General features: G+C 35.4%; 1 protein-coding gene across 3 annotated transcripts in view; it reads right to left on the reverse strand.

Annotated features, from left to right (window-relative positions):
- LOC6041290 (serine/threonine-protein kinase tousled-like 2) overlaps positions 1-17,681 on the reverse strand; it is a 212,598-nt gene that overhangs the window by 140,115 nt on the left and 54,802 nt on the right. Inside the window, exon 1 of one of the 3 annotated variants that reach the window (XM_038248575.1) lies at positions 13,340-13,812. The exons of the other annotated variants lie outside the window; for them this stretch is intronic. The gene's annotated coding sequence lies outside the window, so the exon portion shown is untranslated. Of the gene's footprint in view, positions 1-13,339; positions 13,813-17,681 lie in introns of those variants that run through there. 3 annotated transcript variants of the gene reach the window in all.

Raw genomic sequence — 17,681 nt, forward strand, 5'->3', positions numbered from 1 at the left:
TGTTTAGTTAGTAGGTAAAAATGTATATTCTAATGCCCTGAAACTCATATGCTCATACTAACCTCTGACTTTTTTGCCGATATACATTTTGCATATTTTTATTTGGGGTTTTATGAGTATTTTTGAGTATTTTTAAAATTGAACTTCTGTGTATTTTTAAACTGTTTTTATTTGTATTTTCGTTTTGTGAAATTTTGATAATTTGGCATTATTGTAATTTTTATCATTGTATTGTTGTAATATGTATTGTTATTATATTGATTTTTTCGCAGTTTTGTATCTTGTTTATTTTTTTGCATTTGTTTATTTGTGTTTCTTTTTGTTTTTTTTTTTGTTTTTTTGATAATTTTGTTGTACTTTTTATTAAAAAAACGAAAAAAAAAACGTTTTATTATATCAGCGTGAAATATTTTTTTTTTTTCATTTTTGTTGTGTATTTTATTTAGTTTTTTTAATTCTTAAATATATGCATTGTTACATGGTATTGTTTTGTTTTTTTTTTTTTATTGAATTATTAATATTTTTTGTTTTGTATTTTAGAATTTTAGGCTTTTTTTTGTATTCTTGTATTCATATACTTTTGTATTTTTGTAATCATAATCAACTATTTTGTATTTTTGTACAAAAAATTTATTTTTATTTTTTTTTATGTATTTTGTGTTTTTATTATTTCATACAGGTTCTGTATTTATCTTTATTTTTTATTTTCGTCTATTCGTGTGTGTTTTTTAAAATGAATTTTCGTGTATTTTATGATTTGTGTGTATTGTTTGTTTGTATTTTTTATATTTTTGTATATTTTTATGTAATTTTGTTTATTTTTCGCATTTTTTATGATTTGTGTTTTTTTGTTTTTTTTTTGTTTTTTTTTGTTTTTTTTTGTTTTTTTTTATATTTTTTAGTTTAGGCCGATGCAAATATTTAAAAAATTGTTGTTCCACGACCGAAACATATAAAAACATTAATTAACACCAGAATTTCAACATTTCACTGAGAACAAGGTTGTAAAATGAATTATAAATTCGTACAGTTGATTTGAGGTCATTAGTTAAACAAACAATTATTTTTTGAAATTTATGTCCCTCAGCTCTGACCAAAGTTGAGGGGGGGAGGGGAGGGGGTTATAAAAAATAAAAAATAAATATAAAAATTGAAATTGAAATTACAAGCCTTGGTTTCAACATTTGGATGAAAAAAGTGTTTTAAAATGCATTTTACAGGCGTACAATTGCTTTCCAATCATTAGTTTTGAAAATACAGTAGTTGTTCGGTAACTGGGCTGAGAACGTAGCCCAGTCACCGAATGTTGCTCGTTAACTGGGCTGAACAAAAAATAACGAGGGGACCACTGAGGCATAATATTTTCCAGATGAAATTTAGAAATAAAAGTTAATCAAATTTAATAACAATTCATACTTTTAATTTTTCTTTAATTGTAACTTGAAATTAAACAAAACCTTGAAAAAAGTTTTTTTTATTTATTGAATATGATTTTTGCATCCATTAACCCCTCGGTCATTTTGGTTTGTTTTGGTTTTTTGACGTTTGTCTGCTTTTTAACTGGGCTACGACCCAGTTATCGAGCGCCCAGTTAAAAAGCAGCCCAGTTAAACAATGCCCAGTTACCAAACAACTACTGTATCGAGGTATTGATGGATTTTTTTTTTTGCAAAAACAAAACTTTTCGTTGAACTGTACATTGGTATTTCATGAAAATTTAAAATGTTTACAAAGGAGTTCAAACATGCTAAATATGATTATAAACGTGGGAAAATGCATTTTAACTGGGTTTTAGTTGATTAAACCCCCCCCCCCCCTCCCGACATAAACATTGAAAAATATTTGCAACGGCCTTGTTTTAAAAAAAATATTTGCAACAACCTAATCACAAAAAAAATATTTAAAAAACGTTTGCATTAAAAAAAACCGAAACAAGCCACTTTTGAGTCATGAAGTATGAACAAAGAAAATTAAAAATATGAAGTATTAAGGATTCAAGATTTTTCTAAAATATTTAAAACGGACTCCCGATAACACAACAAAATATTTGTAAAGCTAGCATGTGATTTTTTATTCGATACCCTGATTCCACGTTATTGTAATTTTAAAATTGAAAAATGTAGATTCACCTACAAATAACTTTTTTTTGTCAAAAGGGTATTTTTTGCTTCTTCTAAAAGTCTATCTCGCCCCACGCGCCCCCTCTTCTTCTCTTTATTTCTCTGTTTTTCTACCGTGTTTCCCGATGTTTTCATCCGATACTTTATTACACACTCCGCCATGACCGTGTAGTATTATAATACCTCTAATCTCTGTCTCTTTAAATATAATTTATAACACTTTGCACGTTGGACTGCCGCTCGCTCATTCGCTCTCTGTTGCTGTTTTCGAGAGAATAAGAGAGTAAATTAACCCCTCACTCTCTCTCTCCCTCTCCGAGAAGCAGCGCATAGAGGAATCTCCCCACAAAGTGACGGCGGCAACGATACGTCATCGCGGCGGAACGCGCAACCAAGAAACCGAGCAAACGTTCGTTTTCCCACACGATGACAAGCAGACAGGCAGCAGGGCTGCCAATAAAAGTGAGTAAAATTAAACCAAGTGTGTAACCACACTCAACCCCTCGACGATCCCCCGAGAGAGTGGGAGTGGAACGAAAATAATTACACATTTTGAAGAGGGATTTGTGAGGGAGCACCTAGCAGGGTTGTGTAGGACTTTCTTTAAATAGTTTTTTTTTTAATTTATTGGTTCGGAAGTTGAACTTATTTCTGACGAAATAGATTTTTATCAAAATCACAATACTTTTCCACCTAACTAAAAGTAACTTTTCCTGTTTACATTTCTTTATCCGGGACTTCACAAACATATTTATGGCATGAATAAACGTAAAGTAGTCGTACAAAAGAGAGCGAACTCGGGAGAGAATGCGCGCACAGCCGGAAAATCGTGAGCAAAATTTCATCTGATCCAACAGCAACAAAAATCACAAGAGAGTGAGAATTCTCATCGTCGGTCGGTCGGTCGCACTGGTTCGGGTGTCATGACCGAGACAAATCGTGGCCGTCGGCGTCGAACGATTCGGTCGATTATCGCGGACGCGCGACGGAATTCCGACGACGGCGCTCTGATTGTGCGATGCTGCTGCTGGGGGATTCAATCACGATTGCACTGTCAGCTGCTGCACGGCGGCACGGAGGGAATTTGGAAGTGGAGAATGTGGGTTAGGTGACCTAGTTTTTTTTTTCTTGGATGGTGAAATTGTGAGAAAAAGAAGTTTTCTCATTTGGTTAGGATCGTGAATGAGTTTTATAATTTTTAAACAAATATTTCAATGATCGTAACGCTTGCTTAGAGCGTATCCTAGACCTTTTATCTTCCCAAAAACCGTAGATCTTTAAGCTAAAGTTCTTTGGGGATATCGGGGATAATTTCCCTTATCCCCTGAAAAAAGTGGAGCGTTAACATTGTCCGTAACTTGTTTCTCACTAACGTTCAGTTATTAACAACGAAAACGAGTACTATTGCGAATCTACAATTTTGTATTCGTTAATATGTTGAAAATAATACACGATGAACTTAAATGCACCAAAAACCAACACAAAAAATAGATTTGTGGAGAGAATTTCAAGAAAAAAGAGTCAAATCAACATTATTCTTCATTTTAGTTAAATCATGCACTTTCTCTTATGGGTCATTCCATCTCAACTGTGCACGAAAAAGTGCAAATTTGAAAATTACCCTCTCCGATCCTGCTCAAATTTGGCAGAGCTGTTGATACTATCAAAACATGTAAGAATCCCGAATTTCATCCAAATTGGACCACCCCCTCCATTTTTGTACCTCCCCAAAAAATCGACTTTTTGGCGATTTTTGACCAAACCTCCTAGTTTCAAACAGCGATAGCTCAGGAACCACAAATCTTAGAGGGTCGGTCTTAGACTCAATTTTGAAGGAAATCGGACGTAGAATCCATTTCCGTGATCAAAATTTAGATTAATTTATTTTTTCTACCTGTATTGCGCAATTGAAAACTTTAAACGGCCGTATCTCAAAACACCCCAACTTATTTTTTTATTTGACCTCACCATCGTGTTCCCGGCCAATTTTACATAAGAATCACTTATCGACAGAAATGAATATGTTTTGTTCCAGAGATATCGAATTTTAAAGTTTTGTGTTTTCGAGATTACCTACATTAGCTTCATTCGCCGCATCTGCTAGAAGCACACAGGCGGGCTGATCAATAACTGCTACCTGGTGTTCTGGGAGATAGTTAATTTAATTTATCTTTTTATAATTTTACTCAAATATTTATTCAAATGGCTAATAGGGGAAATTCTCGTATGTTTGGCAGGTTAAGTCAAAAAGCCGTAATTGCCAATGGTAAACAAAGCCTATTTTGCATCGGTATCCGACTTACTTACGAAAAAACAAATTTCAAAAATGCTTAAGATTGTTCATCAACTCTCTCTCAAGTGCCCCAAACTGAAAAAAAATTAAATCTTGTTACAATTGGGAGAAAAACAAATATTAGTGTCGGAGGTCACGGTGGCTCTTACGGCTTTTTGAAAACTCACCCGAGATTTTCACTATTTAAACAACAAATTTTGCAAAACTTTTGATAGAAACTTGCTTGTTCACTTCTTTCTTATTGAGCTATTTATCACTCGATTTCAGTTGAAAACGCTTTTAATCAGCTGTAATTGAATGCCAAAGCGCTGATATGGCAACATTAGAAGAACGCTGGAATTAGATGCTGTTCCCTACCTTGATCAATCTATTTTTGTGAAAAAAAATATTTATTGGGTTATTTTGAATGCACCGTTTATTTACGTGTTGCTAACCGTTTTAGAGAACCTCCGAGGCCATGACTAGGGCCTTTATCATGGGCGGTAGCAAAATAGTACCATTCAGCAAAAACCCCAAAACCTGCTTTATTATTATTATAGTTTATTATTGACACTTTACCATAATTTGGCAAATCTCATTTATGGGTTAAAAGATTGATCATATTAAATCAATTTTTATATTGTGAGCCAGCTCCATTTGATTAAAAGATGATTTTGGTCAAGATACATTTTATTTAAAAAAAAATCCTTATACGTGAGGACAGCAGCCGTATTGTGTTCCAAGAATCCAAGAATGATAGATGAAAAAAAAACACTGTTGTTCGGACGGTGTCGAAATCATCGCAACTAAATTTTGAGAATTAGCCGCTTTGCAGCAGATCAAACTTTGTGATTTTCTTAGATTTTTCAGTTTTATACTTTACAGAAATCCTTTTCCTACTCCTTGTGATCGTCCTTCACTAGAGTACAACAAATCAACAAATTTTATTCATTTTAATTCATATTTTTAACTCAATAATGTATCGTGCACTTATTGTTCAGTGTTACTAACAAGATTAATTGCATTTTGCATCGGAATCCAATTCTGCCCTTTACTGTGTGTCGTTATTGCTCTGTCCTGTGGGTTAGCACAGAAATTCACTTCATTCATTGTTTTTAACAGATAAACATTCGCGATTAAACTCCAGTTTCCTACAGTGTTATACAGTTAATTTTTGCCCAATTTGATAAAGATTATTTATGATGAAATATTATTTCAAAAATGACCAGGTAGCAGTTATTGATCAGCCCGCCTGTGTGCTTCTAGCAGATGCGGCGAATGAAGCTAATGTAGGTAATCTCGAAAACACAAAACTTTAAAATTCGATATCTCTGGAACAAAACATATTCATTTCTGTCGATAAGTGATTCTTATGTAAAATTGGCCGGGGAACACGATGGTGAGGTCAAATAAAAAAAATAAGTTGGGGTGTTTTGAGATACGGCCGTTTAAAGTTTTCAATTGCGCAATACAGGTAGAAAAATAAATTAATCTAAATTTTGATCACGGAAATGGATTCTACGTCCGATTTCCTTCAAAATTGAGTCTAAGACCGACCCTCTAAGATTTGTGGTTCCTGAGTTATCGTCGTTTCAAACTAGGAGGTTTGGTCAAAAATCGTCAAAAAGTCGATTTTTTGGGGAGGTACAAAAATGGAGGGGGTGGTCCGATTTGGATGAAATTCGGGATTCTTGCATGTTTTGATAGTATCAACAGCCCTGCCAAATTTGAGCAGGATCGGAGAGGGTAATTTTCAAATGCTGTTCCGCTTCAGATGGAATGACCCTTATTTAAACTTTTTTATGAAAAATTGATTAGTGAGATAAATGTTCCCCCAGAAATATTGAAAATTAATTCAAATAGAAAAATGTTAGAAATTGCTCAGATTTTAAATCGGTAAGACATTATTCATTTGTCGTACTTATTGATTTTTTTCGATTGATGGTCTATATGATCAAGATTTTTTAAATATAAAAAATATTTCAATTGGAAAACTAATTGTTAAAAGAAGATATTTAAAAAAAGGGCGGAAAGAGTTGATATTCCACTTTTTTAAGGGGATAAGGGAAAATCTCCACGGGATCCCCAAATATATTTTGCTTGGAGTTTGACGGTTTTTGCGAAAGTAAAAGGTCTAGGATACGCTCTAAGCAAGCGTTGCGACCATTGACATGATATTTTTGATTGGTTAGATTTTATTTTCAAGGCAATCAATCGTATGCTATTTGCGTGTTATAAATTTGAAAGCGAAAATAATTTCTGAAAAAAAAACAAATTTCCCACCGTGCACAACTCCTTAACCTTCCGCCATGGCTCGTAGCATGACTAGCGCCCCCTGAGGACATACCAGAAGCCGACCGAGTAAAACGGGCTCAGTCGTGTCGAGATCGACGAACGAGCTCGACCCAGACAGTGTTAAACGCTTAATAAAACATGTGACGAATAAAAATGGGAAAACGTCCTACCTCCTTCCCTCCCCTTTTGCTACAAGCGTCCCAACCAATACCAACACTCACTTTTAAGGTGTATTAGTATTTCAATTCATTTTTGTTTCGTGCTGCAATCAACAAACACTCACTTTCTTCCGTTTGGCCGACTGACGAAAGCACACTTACTTGTGTATAAAAACGTACGTAGAACGTAACAGTCTCAGCCGAGCGTAAATTGTTGAGGTAGCTTCTGGTTTCAGGAGGGTAACTCAAAAAAGATGGGGGCAAATCAACAATGTATTAGTGTGGGGGGCTCCGTCGAGAGAATGAGAGTCGGTGAGTGACGTAACTCTCTCATTCTCTAAAATATGTGTTCAAACTGATTCCCCATTCAAATTAGCCCACCGATTGAGTAGCATAATATTATCAGTAGTAGTATCGATTCACGCTCCCCAAACACGCACACAACCCCAAAACCGCGAAGAGAGAGAGCGCGCAAAAAATCGCTCGCTCTCACAAGCCGCAAATCTCTCACCGAAACCAAATCATCATCCGTCGAGACTAGACGTTGGCGTGCCTGGCAAGGTTGCGGTTGCATTTTACGATCATTTATTCTTTTGTTGTTATGCTCCCCCCCCCAACCTTCCTCTCTCTGCTGCCGCCTCTGGTGCTGGTGCGGCGCTGCCGGACCAAACTCGATTTTATTGAACCACTCTACTCTCTGTGAGTGAGGCAGCAGCGGCGCGCATTAAGACATATTTGGGCGTGCTGGGGGGCGAACACTGCAGCAGGGTTGCCAGATTTATTAATTTATTTGCTTTTAAGTTTAGTTTAATTTAAACTTTTAACTAAGATTAAATAATTAAATTTAATTGCAAATATTTTCCAATATTTTTTTTCGCAAAAAAAAAAAATGTCAGAACTTACATTATTTGAAAACTAATGAGAACTAAAACTAACCCATTCAAACTTTTTTTATTTTTTTGCCACAACAAACTCAAAGCTCGTGCCTTAAAATTTTAAAATTTTCAATACCCCTAAAATCTCATACTAGTGACCTGTATTTTTTTCATTGTATTTTTTTTTCAGAAAGCCCCCCAAACTCTAACTACTTTTTGATCTGATGCAACGGCTTCGAGATACAGCTATATTTAAATTATTCAAATTACTTACGCCCTTCTCAAATGTAAATCTCGAATGAAACTGGCTTTATATACTCAAAAATGGCTTATATAAGCCTACAAGCAAATAAAGTAGTAATCCAGCTGCGTGTAAAAGGCCTGGGTGTAAAATAAAATTTGCATTGTTTTATGAAATTTGATGTAATATTACACCCTGGAACATGTAGCCCCTCAGTATGGGAAGCCTAGTTGACCGAAGTGTCAAGCTCATATATGCGTTTTATTTCCATTATTCATCGGTCTGATGGCCGAGCGGGCTAAGGCGCCAACTAGAGCGTCCAATTTCCCGTCCCGGGAAAAGAATTCCCGGGAATTCCCGGGATTTCCCGAAAAAAAAATATTTGTAAATTTCCCGGGAATTCCCGAAATTCAAGCGGAAATATACATTTTCTTAAATTTTTAGAACTTTTATTTGAAAATGCTCTGAAAAGTAATAAATGAACAAACTCAACATGATTTTGTTCAATTAAATGTATTGTTTGGTTTATATATAATTAATTTGATTATCAAAATAGTAATATCAGAATTATTTCTGATACTATTAATTTTTGAAGCAACTGGGAATAGATATTGCTTAAGGAGTATTAAATCAAAACTCCTTACCTCCAATTTAAAATTGAGATTTTTTTTACGTTTCTGTTTACCATGATCAAATGAGATGAAAATCGAATTTGTGCAAAAAGAATTAATTCAATTGGTTGAATACCTAGTACTAAAGAAATTACAATTTAGAGTAAAAGAATTATGGAACACTGGTGCAACTAGGGTTAAATGTGAAAAAATAGAAGACTTTTTGTAGAATGATGTTAATTTATCGTATAATTTAAATCATATTGCATAATAATACAAAAAAAGTCATTGAAAAATTACTTTCTATTGTTTGTTCTAAAAAAGGGCAAAAATATATTCAAAGATATTTCAGATATTTGAAAACATTGGGTTGTTTGGAGTAAAACCAACACTAAAAAGCTTTACCATTTGTTAATGAGCTGAAACCAGTATTTGTCATGAAGAACATAATTTCTGCATGTTTTTTTTTTTTTTCATTTCAATAAACTGGTCACAGAGGCAAGTTTTAAATTTTTCATCAAAAAATACCAAAATACATTTTCTTGTATCTGAATGATTTTTTACTTGCAGTCAAGCTGTTAAGGGACCATCCATAAACCACGTGGACACTTTTTGGGAATCTCGTACCCCCTTCGTGGACAATTGTCCATACAAAAAAATCTTTTTGTATGGAGCGTGGACAATCGCCATACCCCCTAAAGTGTCCACGTGGTTTATGGATGGTCCCTAATTGATCTTCACACTTATTAAAACCATTAATGTTGATGTCGTGTACAATTTTGTAGCATAATAATAATTAAAACCAAGATCATAACAATTTTCAATAAATTTAAATTTTCCCGGGAATTCCCGGGATTTCCCGTTTTCCGGGAAATTTGAAACCCCGGGAAATTGGACGCTCTAGCGCCAGCCCTTGCAACTTCTGTTTTGTGTCTATAAAAATTCTACATGCAGTGTGTAATATTAAATGTTTTTTGACACAAAGGTGATGTGCATGCTTTTGCATGCGATTTTACTATATGATTTTTTGCTGTGTAGGATAACATCGTCGGGTACAACCATTCCATATTACCATATTTTAAAACAGTTTGAAAAAAAATTATTATTTTTTAAAGCAGATGTAGTAACAATTTTAAACTAACACACTTGAGAGATCTTGAATGTTGTAAATCACATTAAAACAAGTTAAATTTTGGATCGAATATAACCTCTTTTATAATGTAATTTTACCTCAATTTACTAGGAATATGTGAAATTACACACAAAATATGTAAATTTACATATTTGTAGACGTAATATTACATCTCAATTTTGAATGCAGAATGGTTCGCTTGGGGAAAATGCACCGAAAACATTAGAAAAACGTACAAATTTATGAATTCAGTGCAGTAGGCTTATGCTTTGGAATATTCCTTCACAATAAATTTGCCATATATTTGATCTAATCCATTCCAAAGCCCAAAACCAAGGGTAATCCAGTCGCCCCCTGCCCCCACTTTTAAAATCTGAGATTATCCTCAATTGTTTGGAATTAATTTCACTGTTTTTTTTACCAGGCTTAAAATTCCAAAATAAATGTGTACAAAATTGACAATATTGGCCACCCGGCCAAAGTGTTGGCACTTGTAGCAAACAACACGAACGAGAGAACCACGGAGGCGCAAAGAGGCACGGTATCGCGTTACTAATACGGATTTATTTTTAACAAGCCGCGCTTGACACGACAATGGCGGATTGAGTGAGTGGCTGCTGATTCGAGGGTGTGAAATTTTTTTGACAAATAGTTGAAACAAAAAGCTCCCCCGAAACTAAGTTGATTTATGATTACAAGTGGGGAGAAGTGACCATTTTTGGGATCGGAAATTTGTTTCAGGAAATCAATTTATGAATTTCCCCAAAAAATTCAAACATTAAAGAGAGACAAATTTTCCGATTTTCGGGCCAACTTTAAGAAATATGGCGGCGGCCGCTGCTGCTGTTTCTGGTGGGACGTGAAACACAAACAGACACGCACACACACTCGACATTTCTCGCTGCTGTTGGAAGAACCTTAGCAAAAGTACAAAACTCTTTGGTATAAATGACATGCGCGTGGTTTGGTTTTCGTGCGGCAGTCGACGACGACAACGACGACTCACACTCACTCCTTCTCCCTTGCAGCAGGCATATCTCTATACACACGAAACAACAACAACAACAACAAAAAAACTATTTGAACGAAAATGAAAAAAAAAAACAGCAATTGAAACGCGCGTGTATACCTACGTATATGCAGATTGTATGATTTTTTGTTTCGCTTTCCTTCGATTTTACTCAGCAGGAACAAGGGGTCGATGGATGGTGATTTATGAAACAAATATAAAAAATAACGAAATAAGGAAACTAACAAGATATCTTAGAACCAAAAAAATGATGACTCAGATGACTTAGGTTTATTTTTTCGGTACAGTGTCATCTATTATTAGGCAACACGATTTTTGTTTCATTTCTGCTTGTCAAAAATCCACGTCAATATTTTAATTGTTCACTGTTGTGTAAAGTTTAAGATTGGTTTTTGATGAAAAAATTAGAACAAAACTCGGGAGTAAGCGTGATTGCCTCTCACCCAGTCCTGGCCTGGGTTCGATCCCAGAAGGTACCGGTGGCATATTTTGAGACGAGATTTGTCTGATCACGCCTTCCGTCGGACGGGAAGTAAATGTTGGCCCCGGACTAACCTAAAAGAGGTTAGGTCGTTAGCTCAGTTCAGGTGTAGGAGACGTCTCCCTGGGTCCTGTCCTGGTGGAGTCGCTGGTAGGCAGTTGGACCAACAATCCAAAGGTCGTCAGTTCGAATCCCGGGGTGGATGGAAGCTAAGGTGTAAAAAGAGGTTTGCAATTGCCTCAACAATCAAGCCTTCGGACACTTAGTTTCGAGTAGGAATCTCGCAATCGAGAACGCCAAGGCAATGCTTCTCGCTCGGTTTTCTTCAGCCTTCGATTAGAATGGGTCGTCAAAAGTCAAACGTCAAAAGACTTGGCGCGTTTGTTTTTTTGATGGCGCTTGCCAATTATTTACATGTTTCGGGATTATTTTTCAAGTGAGTGACTAACTAATGTGCAAAGGAACATATTGCCGGTAGTTGGAAGCAATTTTATATCTGAAGCGCTTTGAAATCGTTAGCGCAAGTAAAAAGATATTGATGGCGACTTTCGTTAAGCAGTTAACCTCTCATCTTGCGTGTAAATGTGTGTGCCACCAAAATGATGAGAAATGGTCTCGCAAAATAGAAATTATGATCAAAAGTGCATTAAATTTGACCTTTTTGACCAGTAAATGGCATAAATTTGCGTGCTTACTTAAGGGGGTGCTGTTGCTGGTAAGTGTATAGCCTAAATAGTGTGTTTGGAGTTTTGATCGAGCATCAATCTATTCATATGACGAGGATAGGCGTTTGATTAGAAAGGGTATATTTCCCCTAATATTTAAAAAATAAAAAAAAAAAAAGAAAATGAAATAACAAGCCATGATCTTAACATTTGGATGAAAAAAATGTTTTAAAGTGCATTTTACACCTGCCTAGTTGTTAAGCAATCATTAGTTTTAAAAATATCCAAGTATGAAAAAGTTTTTTTTTCGCCAAAAAAAAACTTTTTGCGGTGCTGTACATTGAAATTCCACAAAAATTTAAAATACTTTTGATCGATCCCAGACATGCTAAATATGATTATAAACGCAGGAAAATGCATTTCTAATTGTTTTCAGTTGGTTAGACTTCTATTTCCTTTAGAATTTTGAAGTTCTTTGAAAAAAATATTTTTGTTGTCCCCTAACTTTAAGGACCGATTTTTAAGGGAGGGTGACATAAACGTTGAAAAATATTTGCCACGGCCTTATTTGTTTGTTCCTTATTTTTCCACCTGTGAAGGGATGTTTCATTGTAAAAATGATCTGTTCTTGGTGAAAATTAAAGATTTTAATTAAAAAAAATAGATTTTAGAAATGAAAAAAATATGAAATCGCCATCAGTTTTTAAATCTCAGGGTTGTCAGATATCCAAATAAAACATCAACTTGTGTGGTCTTCTCAGTAACTATCAAACTTCGGTACTCTAAGGCAGATCTCTAAAGACGAAACTTGACTTTTTTTTTAAAAACATGAAAAAGTCTCATAGATTCCAACAGTGTTGTCAAAATATTGGTAAGACTTGCTCGTTGAAAACAAATCCTTCAAAATATTACGGATTTTTTTTTTCGCTAATGTACACTAGCTTTTAGCATGATTCAACGACCCCTCGGTTTATGTTTGCTTTTCCAATTAATGTTGGACGCAAGAAAAATCAATCCACTTTTTTAATTTATGGACAAATTTCTACCATTTGTAATTTGCTAAATTGTGATCTAATTACCTTCAGAAAACAGTACTGATAATATTACATTGAGAAAGGTAGACGGATCTTGTGTCACAAAAATTGTACGAATTTAAATCTTTTTCTGTGTAATTGTGTAAAAGTGAGACTGAGGATATGAAAAATAAAATCATATTGTCCTTACGAGGTTCTTTATTTTTGCAATCCTTCAAAGACAAAGGATTGACCACTGAATCCTGGCCCCTAACCCCTTACTACTTCTTAACCCGCTACCCAAAGAAACACTAAAGCCTAGGTACATATTATAGCACATATTAAAAACTGTGTTTGTGTGGTTGTACGTGCTCGCTCGAAGGAGACGGAAAGCTGTCACCGCGTCTTCATCACACATACGCTTGCTCTGTTTGTGGAAAACTTACACGTCATTGATTTTTCTCCCTGCGCCTTCCGGCGGCGGTTGTCGTCGCAGATCCTGTCGAACCAGCACGGGTGGCCGGGGCCAACAGCAGCGACGAGGAGCCATTGTTCCGCGTTGAACGGGACGTCACCTCGAGACCTCGGGACAGGTAGGACATCTAACCGTTTAAGCTTGTTGTTTACAAACACTGACACTGACCACTGACACTTGGAAGCAGTTGAATACGAACGCCAACTTCCGGAATCGATCCCCCTCCACCAGATGTGACAAATTCCTCAACTTCCGGTTCACGCCAAAAAAGCCCACAACCGTCGTCGTCCTTGTAATCTTTTTGTTCTCCAGGCAACTCCCTTCAGAATTTACACCACTTTCTTCTCCTTTAACCCCCACACCTCTCAACTCGGAAAACCGCGAAATACCACACGACCACCTTCCGGAAACGCACCAGGACAGGCCCTGTGTTAGTGACACGACTGACGGCGGAGGCGGCTCGCAACTGACACTGACACTGGTGGCAGCAGGCCGTGCCGTCGTAACACCAAACTCTCTCTCTCTCCCTCTCGCGCGCGTGCAAATCTGCCTTTGCTGCGGTTCGTCCCGCGTGCGAGTTCCGTTTGTTGTTTTCTTCCTGCTTCCGCCGTCAACGGGCCAGACTTCGGCAGGGTTTCGGGCGATGACGCGTGTGACTATCTGTGGGATTCGCGCGCCCGTTACTCGAGCTGATGCTCTTCCGAAGGATAACCAACCGCAGCAGCAGCTTTGAGGAATTCTCTGGGAAAATTATGTTTGCGTTCCTACACCTGCACATGCAATGTGTCAATTTGGAAGGTTGAATATAACCTCTATTATAGTGTAATTTTACCTCAAGTTAGACTGAAAAAGTTACATTACACCAGAAACGTAGTAAAATTACACATTTCCAGAGGTAAAATTACTGAATTGAACTAATGCTGGTATTTTATCTGGAGAAAATATTCTATGAACTCTTTAATACATTCTTTTTTAATCGAAAAAGTCTATAAACGCTAAAATTTAATCGGACAAAAAGATACATTTTTCCAAAATCTCTAAACGATTCAATAGATTTTTGGTAATATTTTACAAATTATGCAATTTGGAATGCTCAAATTTGTTTTCCGCTAATACTTCAATGTGCAATTACACAGTAAAAATCCGATGGTAAAATCGCATGCAAAAGCATCACCTTCGTCAAAAAAGATACTCAATACTACACACAGCATGTACAATTTTTGTAGACACAAAAAAAAAGTTGCTACCGACGGGATTCAAATCCAGCACCAACCGTACAAACTGGCGCCTTAGCCCGCTCGGCCATAAGACCGTTGAAGAATTAATAGGATAAAGGCATATATGAGCTTGACATTTCAGTCAAGTAGGTTTTCCATATTGATTGGCTACATACTTCAGGGTGTAATATTACATAGAATTTCATAAAATAATGCAAAATTTATTTTACATCCCGGCCTTTTACACGCAGCTGGATTACTATTTTTTTGATGTGTAGTTGTACAATGAATAGTTGTTTTTTTTTTCATTTTGTTTAGAAAATCAATTACTTTTGGGATTAATTTTTATAAGAAATATTTGAAATTTTATTTTCCATTCTCAAAAACAAATTTAATTACCATTTTTTTGGAAGTTCAATAAATTATTTTTATACCAAAAATCATGCCATCTTGAAAGGGTTCTTTCAAAAGACCGGAGTTTAAAAAAGAACCGCGGTTCCTTTTTTTTTGGCCCATCAGGTTCGATCGGATCCCCAAAAATCGATTTCAATCCTGAGATATTCAACGAAATCCGAAAAAACTCCGTGCATTTTTGCCACTTCACATATAAAATTAGTTTCAATCTTGTCGTGCTATCATTTCACTCCCTGAAAATTGATGTAAATGCGACAACTGGCCAAAGGGATTTCAGGTCAGAACGCGTTTGACGCACGTACAAGTTACACAGTAAAAAATAATGTAAATTTGGAAGCTGTAACTTTGAAAGGTTGAATATTACCTCTTTTATGATGTAATTTTACCTCAATTCAGACTGAAAAAGCGACATTACAACAGAAAAGCAGTAAAATTACACATTTTCAGAGGTAAAATTACACCTTTTTTCTGACATAAAAGATGTACCCCTTCCCAGATGTTTTTTTTTCTGTGTAGACTACCGAAAACATTTGTAATTATAACTCGGGACTCCGGCAACCAACTTCAACCAAACTTCGGGACAATGCACATAATGGTCAGCCAAACAAAACGTGTTTGTTATTGTATACATTGCTTGCTTTCGTTTTTGTTTATTCATGGTCAAACACTAAAACGCGTTTTTCTCGGAACGTCGAAATGGCGGGTGCGACAAGATAGCACGACGACGTCGGCCTTCCAAATTTACACGTTTACGTTTACTGAAAAAGTGACATTACACCAGAAAAGTGGTAAAATAACACATTTCCAGAGTTAAAATTACCCCTTTTTTCTAACATAAAAGATGTACCCCTTCCCAGATGTAATATTACAATGATTTTTTTTTTTTCTGTATATATATGTAACTATGATGATAAATAATTCTTTCACAAATCGAAATTTATTTCAATGTTTGCCTTCCTCACTGAGTAAAAGCTATAAAATCACTCGAAAATTAAATTTCTAAAATCCATCCAAATCTAAGACTAAAAAATCCATCCAAATCTAAGACTGATAATGAAAATTGTATCTTTTCACATAAAAGGCAGTTTGAAAACCATCATATTACAAATTGTAACTAGCTAATGAGAGGCCATTAAAGATTACAGTAAAAAAAATTCAATAATATGAATTGAACAATTGAACATTTTTGTGTGTAAATAAATTTACCTCCTTTTGGACGTAATTTTACCTAACTTAATGTGTAATAAAATGAAATTAAGCTACAAAAATGGAAAAGTCACCAGTTTCTGATGTAACATTACACATTTCCTGCAAGAAATCTTTCAAGACAGAATTTTTGGTAGTACATTTTTCTCAATGTTACATCAGAAAATTATGAAAAAAGCATCTTTTTCAATGCAATTCATTTTTTTAACATTAACAATCACGTAAAACTGAGGTGAATTTACTTCATCAGATTATTCAACACATCGATGTTTTAACTTTTTTTCTTTGTTTTTGCCTTTCTTACTAAAGAAAGGTATAGTTTTTACTTTAAGGCTGCAGCGTCCATGGACGTCATTTTCATCTTCGTAAATAAGACGTACTGCATGAATTTTAATCGGAACAATCGCCAAAAATTCATACTGCATCGATTTTTGACGCTCTATCGATTCACCTTGACAGAACTCGTCCATCTCCAACCCTCGAATTTTGAGAAAATAAATTCCGAGGAGTTCGAGTAATATCCGTGTGTGGTAATTTTTTTTGCAAAATTTTGTGTCGCGAAGTCCTCGGCTCCCTTATTTTCGATTTTGATTGTTCCAAGTGCATTTGAAAGCTGGTGTGCTGAACAAGGGTCATTTTGAGACCGAATTTAGAAATATCCATCTGTTTTCGGATGTGGCCAGACTTTTCAACAAAATACACAGTTTTCAAATGAATATATGGTAAATTTTTTCCATTTTCATATCTTTTATTAATCTCAAAAATTGCATTTTTCGAGCTCTACAACCTCCCAAATTTTCATCCAGATCCATAATTTGGTTCTGGAGTTAGAGCCATTTGAGTAACCTACCAAGAGAAAAAAAATCCATTAAAAAGGTAATAGCCCACCTGTGTACCTATTTTTTTTTTTTTTTCAATATTCCTCAACAATACCTACAACTTTGCCGAAGACACCAAATTGATCAGAAAATTCACTCAAAATTTACAGCTGTTTGAATATTTACGTACGTAAAATTTTTGTATGGAGAGCAGCCAAAATTGTATGGAGACTTGTATGGGTGAACCAATGACAAAAAATATCTTCTTTGGTCATAGGGAAGGCCCCCACAAAGTTTGAGCCAAATAAAAAATACAAAAAATAAAAATGGTCGAAATCGGTCAATTTTGTAGAGAGTTGCTCAGTAGTAGCCTAACTATGCCAATGTTATCATTTAATCCTTTCAGGCCATAATTTTGAAAAAAAATGTTTTTTTTCTTTAATGATTGAAAAATGATTTTAAGGACCATACGAAAATTATAGGCTATTTAAAAAAAAAAAATGAATCAGATCGAAGTAAGCTACGCTCGAAGACGGACGTCAAAGATTTTCGCTGTCGTTTTTTTTCTTTGAATATTTGTTCCAAAATTGTGATTCCGGCAGATTCCGGTGATTCCGGTACTGGTGTTGGTTGCTGTGGAAGTGCCCCGGTAGTGGTT

The sequence above is a fragment of the Culex quinquefasciatus genome, chromosome 1 (genome assembly GCF_015732765.1).
Source record: "Culex quinquefasciatus strain JHB chromosome 1, VPISU_Cqui_1.0_pri_paternal, whole genome shotgun sequence".
NCBI classification, from domain to species: Eukaryota; Metazoa; Arthropoda; class Insecta; order Diptera; family Culicidae; genus Culex; species Culex quinquefasciatus.